Source organism: Molothrus aeneus (assembly GCF_037042795.1).
Source record: "Molothrus aeneus isolate 106 chromosome Z unlocalized genomic scaffold, BPBGC_Maene_1.0 scaffold_33, whole genome shotgun sequence".
NCBI classification, from domain to species: Eukaryota; Metazoa; Chordata; class Aves; order Passeriformes; family Icteridae; genus Molothrus; species Molothrus aeneus.
The window spans coordinates 3,293,281-3,306,729 of record NW_027098761.1 but is presented as its reverse complement, the minus strand read 5'-3'; the positions used below and the strand labels follow the sequence as shown (position 1 = coordinate 3,306,729).

Here is a 13,449-nt window from a genome sequence, read left to right as displayed (position 1 = left end):
CAGCATCAGCCCACACATGGTCAGCGTGTGAGATGAGGCCATGATGGCTCAGGATACCAACTCCCTGCCAGCAAGGGCTCCATTGCGCACTGTTCCCCTTTCAAAGCTTGACTGCCCACCGATTGACCAATACATTGTTTCTCTTTCAAGGGTGTCCTGGCTTGGCTATATCATGCTTGTATCTCCAGTCATCTGTTCTGGTTTTGATGAATAATAAGTTTTGCAGCTTTAAGACAAGTTCCAAGAGTGAAGGGAGGGAGAGAAGAAGCACGGAGTTTCTTTGCAGAAACTGCACTCACTCCTCCACATTCCTGCTCCTGGACTGTGATGTCTGCGGATAGACAGAAGGCAAGACAGAGCTCTCCTTTGCTTTTAGTTAGTTTTAGCTAGCTGAGACAAAGAAGTTCCCTAGACTGTGGGGAGGTTTTTCCTCTTTTCTTTGGACCTGTTTAGACCTTCTCCAGACTGAATAACAGAAGAGCACTGGCAGCTCACACCTGTGACCCACCGGGCTGGGCCTGGGTAGCAGCATTTCCAGCACCACAGGACTGATAAGAGACTGAGTGAGCTGAGCCACAGCCCACGGAGGAGACTTTGTGAGTTTGTCTCTCTTTTGGAGCGGCAAGAGGTTTCATTGTTTAATATTGTTTAGGTTTTATTGCTTAATAAACAGGTTTTTCCACTTTTCTCCAAGGAGGTATTTTCTCCCAAACTGGTTGTGAGAGGGACCGATTGAATGTGCTTTCTAGAGGAGCTCATGTGGAGGGTGTCTCACAAATTTGCCCTAAACCAGGACAAAGGGTCAAGTTCCCATTCATTAAACAAGATATTTTTCTTCATTGCCTTGTCAACCTGGTCAAAAATGGATCAAATATAGCAGGGTCTTGGACACAGTTGCTTTAGAAATACTCCATTCCTCAAATTCTCCTTCACTAGTCAAGAGCATCCTAAAAACACTTTCTTCCCCTGAATGCAGGGAATTGAATTCCAGCTACCTTCTTAGAAGGACCATTCTCTTTATTCTCAAGGTTAAGATAGCCACTTGCACACATTAAGCACTGCAATGGGGGAATACAGGGTTCAGTACTGCCTGCTAAAGCTCAAGGAATTCACAAGATTAAGCCTCATTTGTTACACCTTAACATTTTCTCAATGCCTCTCCTTCCTACTCTGGGATTCAAACACAAGCATTTTGCCAAGAAGTCCTGCAAGTGCTTTTGATGAGTGAAGACACATTGCATCCTTCCTTCAGAAATTAATGAAGAAAACACAAATTGCCTACTGCAACCCTTCTGCTCCCTTCCTCATCAGTTCACTACTCAAGCAAAACCCTCAGGCACATCCCCGACTCCCTCTCTCCCAGCAGCTCAGAGCTGCATTGCACAGCGCTTGCTTTGTGCCAGAGAACACAAAGCAGGCTGGCCTGGTGGGCCTGAATATTTCTGCCAAACACTCTGCATCTCACACCTTTGCTCTGGCTCAGTGCAGAACTGCAGGATTGCAGGCGCTTCCTGCCAGAACTGCGTGAGGCGCTGGCTCCTGCAGACGTGCCCTGCCAAGCTGTCCCTGCCTCACGCTGGCCTTGCTTCCCCTGGCAGAAGTGCCGGGCCTGAAGGAGGCTGCCCTGTGCTCCAGCCTGCTGAGCAGCCCGGCTCCCTGCCCCGGTGCCCAGAGTGCTGCACACACTGCTGACCTTGGCCAGGAGTTGCAGGGCAGCCGGCAGAAGAGGAGGAATCCTCCTCAGCCAGCCCAGCGGCCCTCGGCTGCCCTTGGCCTTTCTCTGCTCCTGGGCACACTCCAGATGGCCAATGCCTCCACGCCGGGCTGTGCCCAGCACGGCTGCGCTTCTCCTCGGCAGCAGCCAGCTGCCACCTGGGCTCTGAGAGCGCAGGATTCGTCCACTCCCAGGAACAGGCACCCAGGGCCCGGCTGCTGCCTCTTGCAGCTCCAAGGGCCTCCTTCCAGCCTGCCTTTGCCGGGGCTCAGCCTGCTCCCGCCTCTGCTGGGGCTCTGCTGGGGCTCCAGCCCGGCCAAGGCCAGGCCCGCTCTCAGCTCACAGGCGCTGACAGCTCTGCACCTCAGGAGACTTTGCCGAGCACCCTCTCTGATCTTTCTTTTCTCACTTGAGCAAGGCTCTCCTTCTGCCAAAGAGATTGCACTTAGGGACACAAATCTAAGTGGCAGGAACTCAAATGCTCTTAAGTCACAGCTCAATGCCTGAATCCACACAGGATGTTTGGGCTGCCTAATTCTTCCTTTGCTTTTTCCTGCAAATGCCATTGCCCTTTCTGCCTCAACTAGACATATCACAGATGTGCCAAAAGCAGCCAGTATTCCAAAGGCAGTGTGGTCTGGAGATGATGAATGAAGAAGATCCTTCCCCACTTTCAAGGCACACCAAAGAAGCCATAAATGTCACTTTGCACCTTTAAGAGACAACTGGTAACTCAGAAAGAAATGCTGAGCTTATTCACAAGGTGAGAAAGAATGGAATCTTGCAGATGAGTTGAAGTTTCTGAAACTTCATTGATTTACAATCCTACTCTATAATCCTACCCTACAGTCCTATTCTAAGCTAGTTATGGAGTAAATGGTCCTGATGTCATTATCACAGTGTTAACGTCTCCTTCCTCCTCTTCACTGAAATGATGAGTGGCACCAGGAATGAAGCAGGCTTGGCTGATGTTACAAATGGATGCTGCTCACAAATAAAACCCAAAACAATAAAGAACAGTGAAGCATGACTTTCCAAGCTCAAGTGCTTCACAGGCTCCATCAGGATTCCTCTAGTTCCTAGAAAGATGCAGAATAAGGAGCGCCGGGACAATCTGCACCTCCATCTTCATATGCAGGACCTTGCCATCACAGGCAAACCTGGCCCAGAAACCCACTCATCCATTTATTCTGGTTGCTTCATCTTGCTGGGATTTTTGCCCTGCCAGTGCTCTAGAAATGGTGCTTTCTGTCCCTGGGGTTTCTTCCTTTCAGGACACTCAGGGTGACAAAAACAAAACAAGGCAACAGAAACAGTCAGAAAACAGAGTACCTCTCTGTGGGAATCCTCAAAACAGGGTTTTGGGAAAGCTGCAAAAGGCAGGCCTCAGAGACAGCAAAACTTTGATTAGAGTGGCAGGGCGCTATTTACAAATCCCAAACAGAAGGGGACTGCTTTGGAACATGCCTTGAGCTGTTCTATTTTTCAGGATCAGTCTCATTCCATGGTTATGACAATGGGAAGATGCCAGCAGCTCACATCCCAGGCAGCAGACCAAGAACTTAATGGTACAACTTACTTTTTAAGTTTCTTGACCAATCACACAAAGCAAAAGCATATTGACGGTAGTTCTAGCCAATCACCATAAGCACACATACTTTTGGTTAAAACAATGCTTGCTTATTTCAAATACAATACCTACTTGTAAGCCTTAAAACACAATGTACAGAGCTCCATTATTAAGCTTCAACCTTCCTAATATCTTGCTAGATAAACTTTTCTGTAGTTTAGAGAGTTAGTCTAGACAAGCGGTAATACAGAGACCATTGTTCTATTTGTCCTTGCTTTTCTACAGTTTAAACAATTTTTCTGCTGACCTATCTCATGGCTGCTGCTTAACTCTAATCACAGTTCTACTGTATCTGAGGCCTGCCTTTTGCAGCTTTCCCAAAACCCTCTAATTTTGTGGATTCCCACAAAGCAGTAGCCATCAGATTTGGCAGCAGAAAAATTATATAAGAAGTAGAAAAGGAAGGACAAATAAAACAATGGTTGGTGTATTAATGCTTGGCTAGAATAATTCCCTAAGTTTCAGAAAAGTATCTCTAGCAAGATATGAGGAAGTTCTAAGCTTAATAATGGAGCTCTGTGCATTGTGTTTTAAGGCTTACAAGCAGGTATTGTATTCAAAGATGTGGAAACCCAGGGCACCAGAACTATTTCTCTGTCTGCTCTGGGGTGCCCGGACCCCCAGGGGAGCACTGACTTTGACCCTCATTCATGGAGAAAGTTTCCTAGACTTCAAGATAGACTGGAATCCACAAAAGTGTGGAATAGATTCTAGAGAGCAGTCTAGGTGTATCACTTGGGGAGAAATTTAGATTTGGGATTTTTAGTATGTTGTGGATGGAAGCAAGATGGAGGGCACAGGGCGTCATCCTAGGTTTCTTCTTCATGCTTCTTCTTCCTTCTTCTTTATGGGTTTGGGTGGCATTTCGTAATTGGGCAGAAAAGTCTGCATTGCAGGCTCTTTGGGATCAGTTCTTGGGTTGAAAGGGAAAATAATCTAGGTGTCAGTTCTTAATTGGATAGTTTAGTCTTAAAAGACCTTATAACAAGAGATTGTTTGCCATTTTTGCCTTCTAAAGAAAAGCTGCCAAACTCACAGTAGTGAGACTGTTTTACTGATTAAGAAATAATAAACACTTGAGTGCGAACATGAACTACAGTCTCAAGTGCCTTCAATCCAGACCCAGAGAAATGAACAACTGGAACCGCCACAGAAATAAGCAAGCATTATTTTAACAAAAGGGATGTGTGCTTGTAGTGGTTGGATAGAAATATTGTTAATATGCTTTTGCTTTATGTGATTGGTCAAAAAACTTTTAAAGTAAGTTATAACATTAAGTTCTTTGTCTGCTGCTGGGGATAAGAGCTGCTGGCATCTTCCCATTGTCATAACCATGGAATGAGACTGATGCTGGAAAACAAACAGCTCGAGGCGCGTTCCTCAGCACTCCCGTCCCGTTCCTGATTTGTACACAGACCCCTGGCAGCAATAGTACATGGATGTTAAATTACATCTATGATAAGTCAATATGTATTATTTCATTCATTTTGATATCTTTTCATTTCATATTGATTTATATCTTTTCATTTCATATAGATTTGCTAAATTCCTCCAACTTGGGAGAGTGAAGATGTACAGCAGTCCAAAACCACCTGCCCACACAGGAGTCAGCCCCCAGGTGTGTGCATGCACACCCACCCACTGTGCTTGCTCTTCTCAGCATCTCAGGGCTGCTGTTTGCACAGAATTGGGATCAATTGAACTCGACAGAGCCTCAAGTGGGGTGTCCAGCTTGTCATGAACACTCACATGGCAATGAACAAAACAGAGCTGAGCACTGCAAAACAGAGCTGAGCACTGAGGAACTCTTAAAAGCACCAAAGACACGCAAAAGTAGTGGGAAAAATTGGCATCATGCTACTGCTGGTATCCTCCTGGAGGAAAATCTCTTGGGTTTCTTAAGTCATAGCTATCCAAAAACTAGGGAAAAAACCTACTGCTCAGCACCAGCAACCCAATTGTGAATGATTCCCTGGAATGGTTTCCTTGACTTGGCAAAAACTGGGGTGTTCACAGTGGACTCCATCCTTGGTCAAATCACCTACACTCAACTGCAGACAAAAGCATCACCACCAGCAGCAGAAGCTACATCAGTCAATGTTCTCAAAAAGCTGTGTTAAATTTGGGAGAGGAAAGGAAAACACATCAGAAACCGCGGATTATTGACAAGACTCTGAGGAACAGTTCCAAAGCAAAGGGCAGCAGCTTCTCTCTGGGGCACTCCTTGTGCTCCAAGGCAGCTGGGCTGCCCTGGCTGCCCAGGACCCTGCGCTCTGCGGGCTCTGCAGAGCTGCACAGCGGGGAGGCAGCTCCGGGCACCTCAGCCCCTGGGCAGGGGTGGCTTCTTGCTCTGGAGGGCTGCCTGTGGGCACAAGCAGGCTGCTGGCCTTCTGCTCTTGGCCCTAGCCTGGCCTTGCAGGGATAATCCTTTTCCCTGTCTCAAATGTTCTAAAGACAGACTTGTTTGTTTCCAGCTCTGCAGGGGTGTGATTTGCACCACAAAATACTGAAGGACTAAGGCCTGAACAACAGACCCTGACTGAAGCCTCAACAACAGGACCTGAGGAAAAGCTGCCCTCTAGATGACCTTTCCAACCCAATGTTCTATGTATCTGCTCCTTAACCAAGTATTACTATCACAAGGATTGTTGCATGCATTCAATGGTGAAACACGTCTTCACCTTTCTGCATGAGGAACATGGACAAGGCCACACCTGGCCTTGCTTCCTCCTTGAGCCCTGGGCAGGCTCGGGGAGAAAACCAAGAGGAGAATGAAACCAGCTGTCCCCCCAGCAGAAGCTCTGGCACATTGCTCGTCCAGCACTGTCAGAGCCGGGCTACTCTCACAGCGCACTCGGAAGCCTCGTGGCCGGCAAAGGTGGAGGCACCGCAGGATTTCCTGGTTCCCAGCCGTGGCTCTGCAGGGCTTGGCTGGGACAGCTTCCCCCAGCTGATGTGCAGCTCTGGATGAAGGGGAAAGCATTGGGGTACCTGGTGATGTATCTTACCTAATCACCAGAGGCAGCCTTTTGTAATAATGCTGAGGTGCATTGCTTAGCTCATCCTTTCCTGACTCTTTTTTGCACTTTTGCATTACAGCAAATGATGCTGTTCCTTTAGCTGGTGTCTGTGTCTGCATCTCTGAGCCTCCCCACCATCAAAACAAACACAGCCAGTTTAGCATGAGACCTGCCTCTCTGCCAGCCCATCTCTTGGCAAACACCCTTGGTGGCCATCTCCGCAAATGAAATTCCCATTTTGCAACTTCCTTTTCTGCAGGCAGGTGAGAAAAGGAGCCACTCCCAGTTCTGGACACCTCCGGAAACCAGCTGCTTTCAGCAGTGACAACCCTGAAATATCAACCTCTTTCCTTAACCTGCCACTGGGAGCTCCCACCAAGAGGCCTTTTGTCCAAGGATACCCACAGAAGAGCTTGAGAAGGGAGCAGTTTGAAACACAACTGCTTCAGAGTTTAAACCTGCCTTTATCACATGAGCACACACCAATCTGTCCCAAAGGGAAAGCAGGCAGGAAAGAGAAGCTTCCCTCCCACAACAGCAAACTCTGTGCTTCCTTCTCTTCCAGCTGGAGAATGGAGGCCATGGACTACATCTCACTTTGGGAAGGAGCCCTGGGAATTGGCCAGATCTGGGAGGGGAGCAAAAAGAATTGCCCAAAAAGTAGAAAAAGATTCTCTGGAAGCAAAAGATGATGACAATATTTCTGCAGAAAAACAAAACTAAGAATAATTGAAGCATTTCAAAAGGTGCCCAGACTGAAATTTGTTTGCCAATACAACAACCCCAAAGTCTCTGTGGTGTGTCAGGAAGCTCAGCAATGAACCTGCAAGGCTTGGATAAACATCGCTGGTGTCCGTCCCCCAGAGCACAAGCAGCTCCCCAACAAGACATCAAGACCAAGGGACAAAGCTTCCCCCTTCAGCAGCTTCCCTCCACAGCAGCTCTAGGGAGTCTCTCTCCACTGCAAGATCTCCTTTGTCAGTCTGCAGTGACAAGAGTTGGCTGCAGGAGGCATTTGCATTGGAGCTCTCCCCAGATGGGGAGAAAAAAAAAGGAGAGGTGATTCCTGAGGAAAGAAAAAGGCAACGCTGTTTGGGAAGACACCAGTGTGAGTTGGCTACAACTCTAGGCCAGAAATCCCTTGAAGAAAGCAACATCCATCCATGGGGCAGCACTTTGGCTTTCATATCAATGCTGACAAAATTGCTGCCCCTTCCTGCTGCTGTAGCTGACTCCAAATCACGAGAAATGTACTAATTCTTCCAAAGACAGGCAGACATGGTGAGATAGAACCAGCTAGTCTGCTGAAAAGGAGTCCAAATGAATGTTTTCTAACCCCCCCCTTTTCATCCTTTCCGCAGCCAAGCCAGAGAAATGTTCATCCTCTCTGTCCCCAATGGTTAGCCAGGCACGGGATGCAGCGTGGGGACAGAGCCTGTCACTGCTCCCAGTGCCCTGCCCTGCCCTTCCCTGCCTGCCTTGCCCTTCCCTGTCCTGCCGGAACCTGCTGTGCTGTGCCGTGCCGAGCCGAGCCTGGCCAGTGGTCATGCATTTTGGGAATGACCCTCCCCTGTGCCACCTGCCGGCTTAATGAACATACCACTTTCTAACTTTGACTAGTTAGAAAGTCTTTGTCCATGATTTTCAGTTTTACCAATTCAGGGAGCTTTTGTTTTCCCCGACAGAAGTACAGTTGCTGCCAAGGGAAACACACCCAAAGACCAAGAGTGACCCAGCCATCCCTTTGCTTCCCTTTTCCTTCCCTCACTGCTACACAGCGCTCTCATACCAGGACCTCAGTGCTGCCTCCCCTGAGGATTCAGAGCTGCCTCCAGGCCCTTCCAGGCTAAGTGCAGGTGCTCAGGACTCTGAGGTTTTCCTAGCTTCTTGGGAGAAGGTGTTTGCTTCATCTGGACTTCTTGGAGTTTCATTGGAGGAGCCAGGAACAGGCAAATTTCATTTCCACCATGAGTTCTTCATTCTGCTTGTTCCCAGGAAGTTTAAATGCCAACCTGAGCTCATCGTTCCTCTGGTTTCCGTAGACCATCACAGCCCTTCCATGGCCTCTCCAGAGAGGAGCAGCTGCACATCTTCAGAGCAGCAGCCCGCAGCCCATCAGGGAGGGAAAGAGCTTCTACCCTTGCTTTCCAAGCAGGTCCTGGTTAATGATCCTTTCAAGTGTTTTCCTACAGTGCTCTATCATGGGTAGATCTCAAGTGAGAATCAGGTAGAAAGTGTCAAATTGCCTAGGAAGGGAGACCTTGAAAACAGAAAGATTCTCTGCCTGCTTTTCCTGTCCTTGCTGCAGATTTGGAGGCTGTTTTGGGCATTTTGCCTCTGTGTAGGGCTACAAGGGCAAGGTGAAAGATACTGCCTAACAAAGTGGTCAGTGTAAGGTGCACTCTCCTCTTTCTTTGAACGAAGCCAAACTAGGAAGGACTCTGATAGGATATTGCGGATGTTTAAGATTGTCTGCCCTGCAAATCAAGCCATGCCATTGAAATGAGCTCTGTGTGCCCCACAACAGCTGCAGCTGCAGAATATGGCGTCACCCTCAAGGTTGTTTTTAGAATAAACTCACAGTACAAGTTTAGCACGCATGTCTGCAGTTCCTGGCTCTTCCTGAGTGAATCCATTTTCTGTGGTCTTTTGTGATGAGAAACCAAATGTAGCCAAATCCCAAAGCTGCTGGGAAAATGCAAAAGGCTGTGATTAGAAGGTGTTTGTGTGTGTCTGTGTCTGTGTCTTTATCAGATTTCCAGTCCATCCTTTAATCCATGTGCATGTCAATTAGGATGAATATTTTTAAGAGGAAGAAATCACTCCTCCAATCCCCTGGGAAGTCTGAATACATTTCCGGAACGGAGGTTGCTGTGTGCTTCCTGTGATGTTTGATGCAAGGCAGCACTAGAAAATGCAAAAGGCTGTCATTATAAGGTGTCCGCGTCCCAAAGACACATCATGGAGCCTGACCAATGTGTTTGGATTTTTGCAGCCACCTCAGGCACTTCAGCCCCCAGCACTCCAGCTGGCAGTGCAGGTTCTGCAGCATGGACAGGCCCCCACTGGCTGTGGAACACTCCTGGGGAAGAGGAATTGCCACCCCTGGATGTGGACATGGTGCTTGAGATGCTGGAGGAGATGTTTTCTCCCTCTGCTCAGGTAACTGCATTGGGCAGGGAAGCAGGGAAGAAAGGGGCGGGACTGAGAGCTTGTGAATGCTGTTGCATGGCTGAGAAGGAAAAGCTTCTTGAGTTCAGCTGTGAATGGACAGGGAAGGCTTTGTTTGGTAAAGCAAGACTTCCTGAAGAAGAGGGAATGAAAATGTCATCCCTGAGTAAGGATGAAAAGGTGTCAGCCTGTGTTGGCCAAGTTTGGGTGCTCCTTTTCCTGGGAAGACTCCCTGGTGCAGGGGCATTTGTGGTGAGGAAGTGGAAGCTTTGTAGGTTCTAAGAGGCTTTGTTTGATGGGAAAGAAGAGAAGAGTGTTTGGAGAAGTGGCACTGAAGGCCAAGTGTCCCGTGCAGGGAGGGGCATGCCAGAGGTGCCTCTGTTGCAGCAGCAGATGTGGGCTGTGCCTCTTTTGGCTGGGAAGGCCAAGGCAAAGCAAGGGCTGGGCTGCAGCTGCTGCTGCTGTGTGAGCCCTGCCGTGCGTGTAGGCGCTCCCAGAGCCATGGCTGGGGCTGGCCTGGAGCTGCAGCTTTCTTGTCCTCTCAGGAAGCTGCTGCCTGCAGCCCAGTTTCCATCTGGGAAATCCTCAGCTGGGCAAACTGGCCAGTGTTGCTGTCCATGTTGCAGAGCTCAGTCCCCTTGCTCTTGGGCATCTCTGTGCAAAGAGATGTGTGTTCCCATGCTGTCCCTGCCCAGCTGCAGCCTGGATGAGACTGCTGTGCTCAGGGCTGTGGAGGGAGGAGCACATCCCTGTGCCAGGAGCTGGCAGGACTCCTTCCTTAGCAGCCATTCCATGTGTTCAGTATCACCCCCATGTTCAACACTGTCACTGTCAGCTTTGACAGCTTTTGGACTGTGTCTGAGAAGTCAAATTTTTTTGACTTTTGAAGGCCTTTGGGGCCCAGAGTTCTTGTTAGGAACAAGGGATGAGGTGTGTGAGCCATGGAGGTGTTGGACCAGGTGTTTTGTGTAACTGGTGAGAAGGGTTTCTTTCTCTTTCTCTCTTTCTCTTTCTCTTCTCTTTCTCTTTCTCTCTTTCTCTTTCAAGGGGAATATTACTGTTGCCCCTGAGTCTTCAGGAGGGGAGCCTGCGGACAGAGCTGCAGCAGAGGGAGCTTTGCCTGGCACCGAGAGCTGCAGGAACAATTCCCAGGAGCCTGAGGAGCTTGGGAAGGACAGAGCCCCCATTGGTTTAGAGAGGTGTGAGATGGCTGCTCTGAGCCTGCCTCTGGCAGGGAGGGAGATGAGAAGGGTTGAGTTCCTGTCTGCAGGCTTGCTGCTCCCTGGTGCCTTGAGTTCAAATCCTGCACTGGCACAACCTGCCTGAGTCCTGCCCTCCACGCTTCTCCAGAGGCTCTGACACTGAGTCCTCTGCTGGGGCAAGAGAGCAGGAAATAAACCTGACCTTGTGGGACTTGTGTCACCAAGCCGGGTGTCCCAGTTTTGTGCTGATGTCCATGGATAAGTTTGCTGCAGGGTGTCAGTGCTCTGAAGGCAACACTGAGTGACTCTTGAAGCAAGAGAGGAAAAGCCCAGCAAAAAATGAATGTAGAAGTCTGAGCTTTTTGTTTCCAAGCATTAAATCATTGTAGTACCAGTCTGCTGATAGCTGTAGTGAGATACAATAAAAATGCAAGAAGCAGAAGCTCTGAGGCCAACAAAATCATTAGTCACAAATCCAGCAGCTCAAGGAAAAACTGAAATTACACCTTTAAATTAGAGAGAACTAAAGGAGAGATAGAGCACTTTGGATCTGCATTCTTGAGCAAGGCTGGGCTTCTTTGTGGCAGCTGGGACTGTCTGTGTTTCAAGCTCTCGTGGGGGCCCTTTGCACTGTCAGGGCTTTGAGTTTATTGAGATACTTCAAAACTTCACAAGTTTTGAATACTTGGAGTCTGGCTCTTTGAAGAGCAGGCTTGAAACTGCAAGTGAGAGTCTGTGTTTCTGGCCATCTTTTACAGACTTTGATAGAAGGACAGTTACTTCCAAAGGGAAAGATGCACAGAGTCCAATATTGACCCAGTGTTCCCTTTGCTTCCCAGACTTCTAGCTGATCTGCCTTGCTGGGACAGCTGCCCTGCATGAGAAGAAGAATCAGAGGGAGAGCCTGTGACCATTGGGCAGGTGGAATCCCTTAGTGCATACATAGATTGATGGATTTCTACAATTCTATTTCTATATGCATATGGTTGCATTTATAGATTTATAGAGATGTGTCTGTATGTGTATATATATACATCTATACAGTTAAATTGATCTTTATTGTTATAGATGGGAAAGAATCAGTTACATTTATAGATTTTGAGATTTACATTTATATATTTATAGAGTTACATTTAGACGTCTACATTTAGACGCCTACATTTAGATGCTTAGATATAGATTTAGTGATGTGCATAGTTATTTAGTTAGAGTTATGTGGAAGTTTAGATTCCTGGATTGAGCTGTGTAGGCCTAGGCTGCATTTTTACCTCTTTCCCCCCTGGGCTGCCTTTTTCACCTCTTGCTTTTCCCCCGGTGCCCCCTGTGTCCCCTGTCCCTGTGCTGGGTCCCAGCTGGCGGCCGGGCTGGGCAGAGCAGCACTTCCAGCCCCGGCTGTCCCTGGCGCGTTTCTAAATAGTGGGGACGTCAGAGATACAGAAGCTATACTCTGTCTGAAACCGACTCAGGCTACAGAATCATGACACCCAACAGAACCTATACTGTGTCTGGGACCGACTCTGTCTTCACTTCGTCACCCAGCAGATCCTATACTTTATCTGGAACCGACTCAGGCCTCCTTAGTATGACACCCGGCAGAACCTTTTCTGTGTCTGGAAGCGGCTCAGCCTTCAGTACGTCACCCAGCAGATACTATACTGCGTCTGAAGGCCACTCACCCAGCAGATACTATACTGCGTCTGAAGGCCACTCACCCAGCAGATACTATACTGCGACTGGAAGCAACGTATTTGCCGGTGTGTCATCCTACAGAACTTTTACTGTGGTTGGAACCTACATTGCCTTTCCTTCCAACTAGAACCATTTCCATTCCATACAACTCCTTGCTTTTTCAAATTTACCATCTCTGAAGTAAATTCACTTTCTCTGAACAGACTCCTCACAGTGTCCCCAAGGACCCATTTCACCTAATGGTCTTGCTCCTGCTATTGATTATAAGTCTGCTGGTGAAAAAATTATTGTCATTTGGATGTGGGTTCAGAGCCCACATCCATGGGGAGTGGTTGATGTGGATGTGTGGGTGTTTGCATTTTCATTTTTTTTATTACTTCTTTTAATTGCATGCTTCTTTCCTTCTGGTTTTTGGTTTTTTTTAAATAGCAAAATTGGTGTTCCTTTATTTCTGTTACAAACCTATCATATTCTGCAATAGGCTTTTTTTTTTAACCATAACCATTTCCAATCGGTGCATTTCCTTCTTTGTAAATCCTATTTTTCCTCAAGAGATAATATTGAGCCTCATGTTTCACCCCAAGCAGCTCGTACACCTCCTGTTTGTCCTGCTCCTTCTCCTTCTTTTAAGTCACTTTTTCAAGCAATTTTAGTCACTGGGATGTGAGTTCCTAGCCAGCATCTCCCTTCATGCTGCACAGCTTCTGCAGGCCAATCCCGCAACACTTAATTATAAACACAATGGAGCGTGAAACCTAATGCAAACAGAAATGGTCTAATACTTTTTAAAGATGAGAAAGGGGATGTTGGAGGCTAACCCAGGGATTAAAAGTAACGCTGGAGGATTTTTTTTTCCCTATGGGTCCTTTATTTGCTTAGATAGTTTTTTATTACTCTGGGTTTAGCTGCTTGGTTGGTTGGATTCTTTTTGGTTTTTCAAAGTGGTCCTTGTGGCTGGGCGGTGTTTTAGTTTGGATTTTTTTTCTTTTATGACTTCTTTGAATTGCATTGTTTTTCACCAAA

At 47.6% G+C, this 13,449-nt stretch overlaps 1 pseudogene; it reads right to left on the bottom strand.

Moving 5' to 3' along the window:
- The window catches only part of LOC136569490 (serine/threonine-protein kinase PAK 3-like), a 48,241-nt pseudogene extending 48,158 nt beyond the window's left edge, over positions 1-83 (bottom strand).
- Between the last annotated feature and the right edge of the window lie 13,366 nt (positions 84-13,449).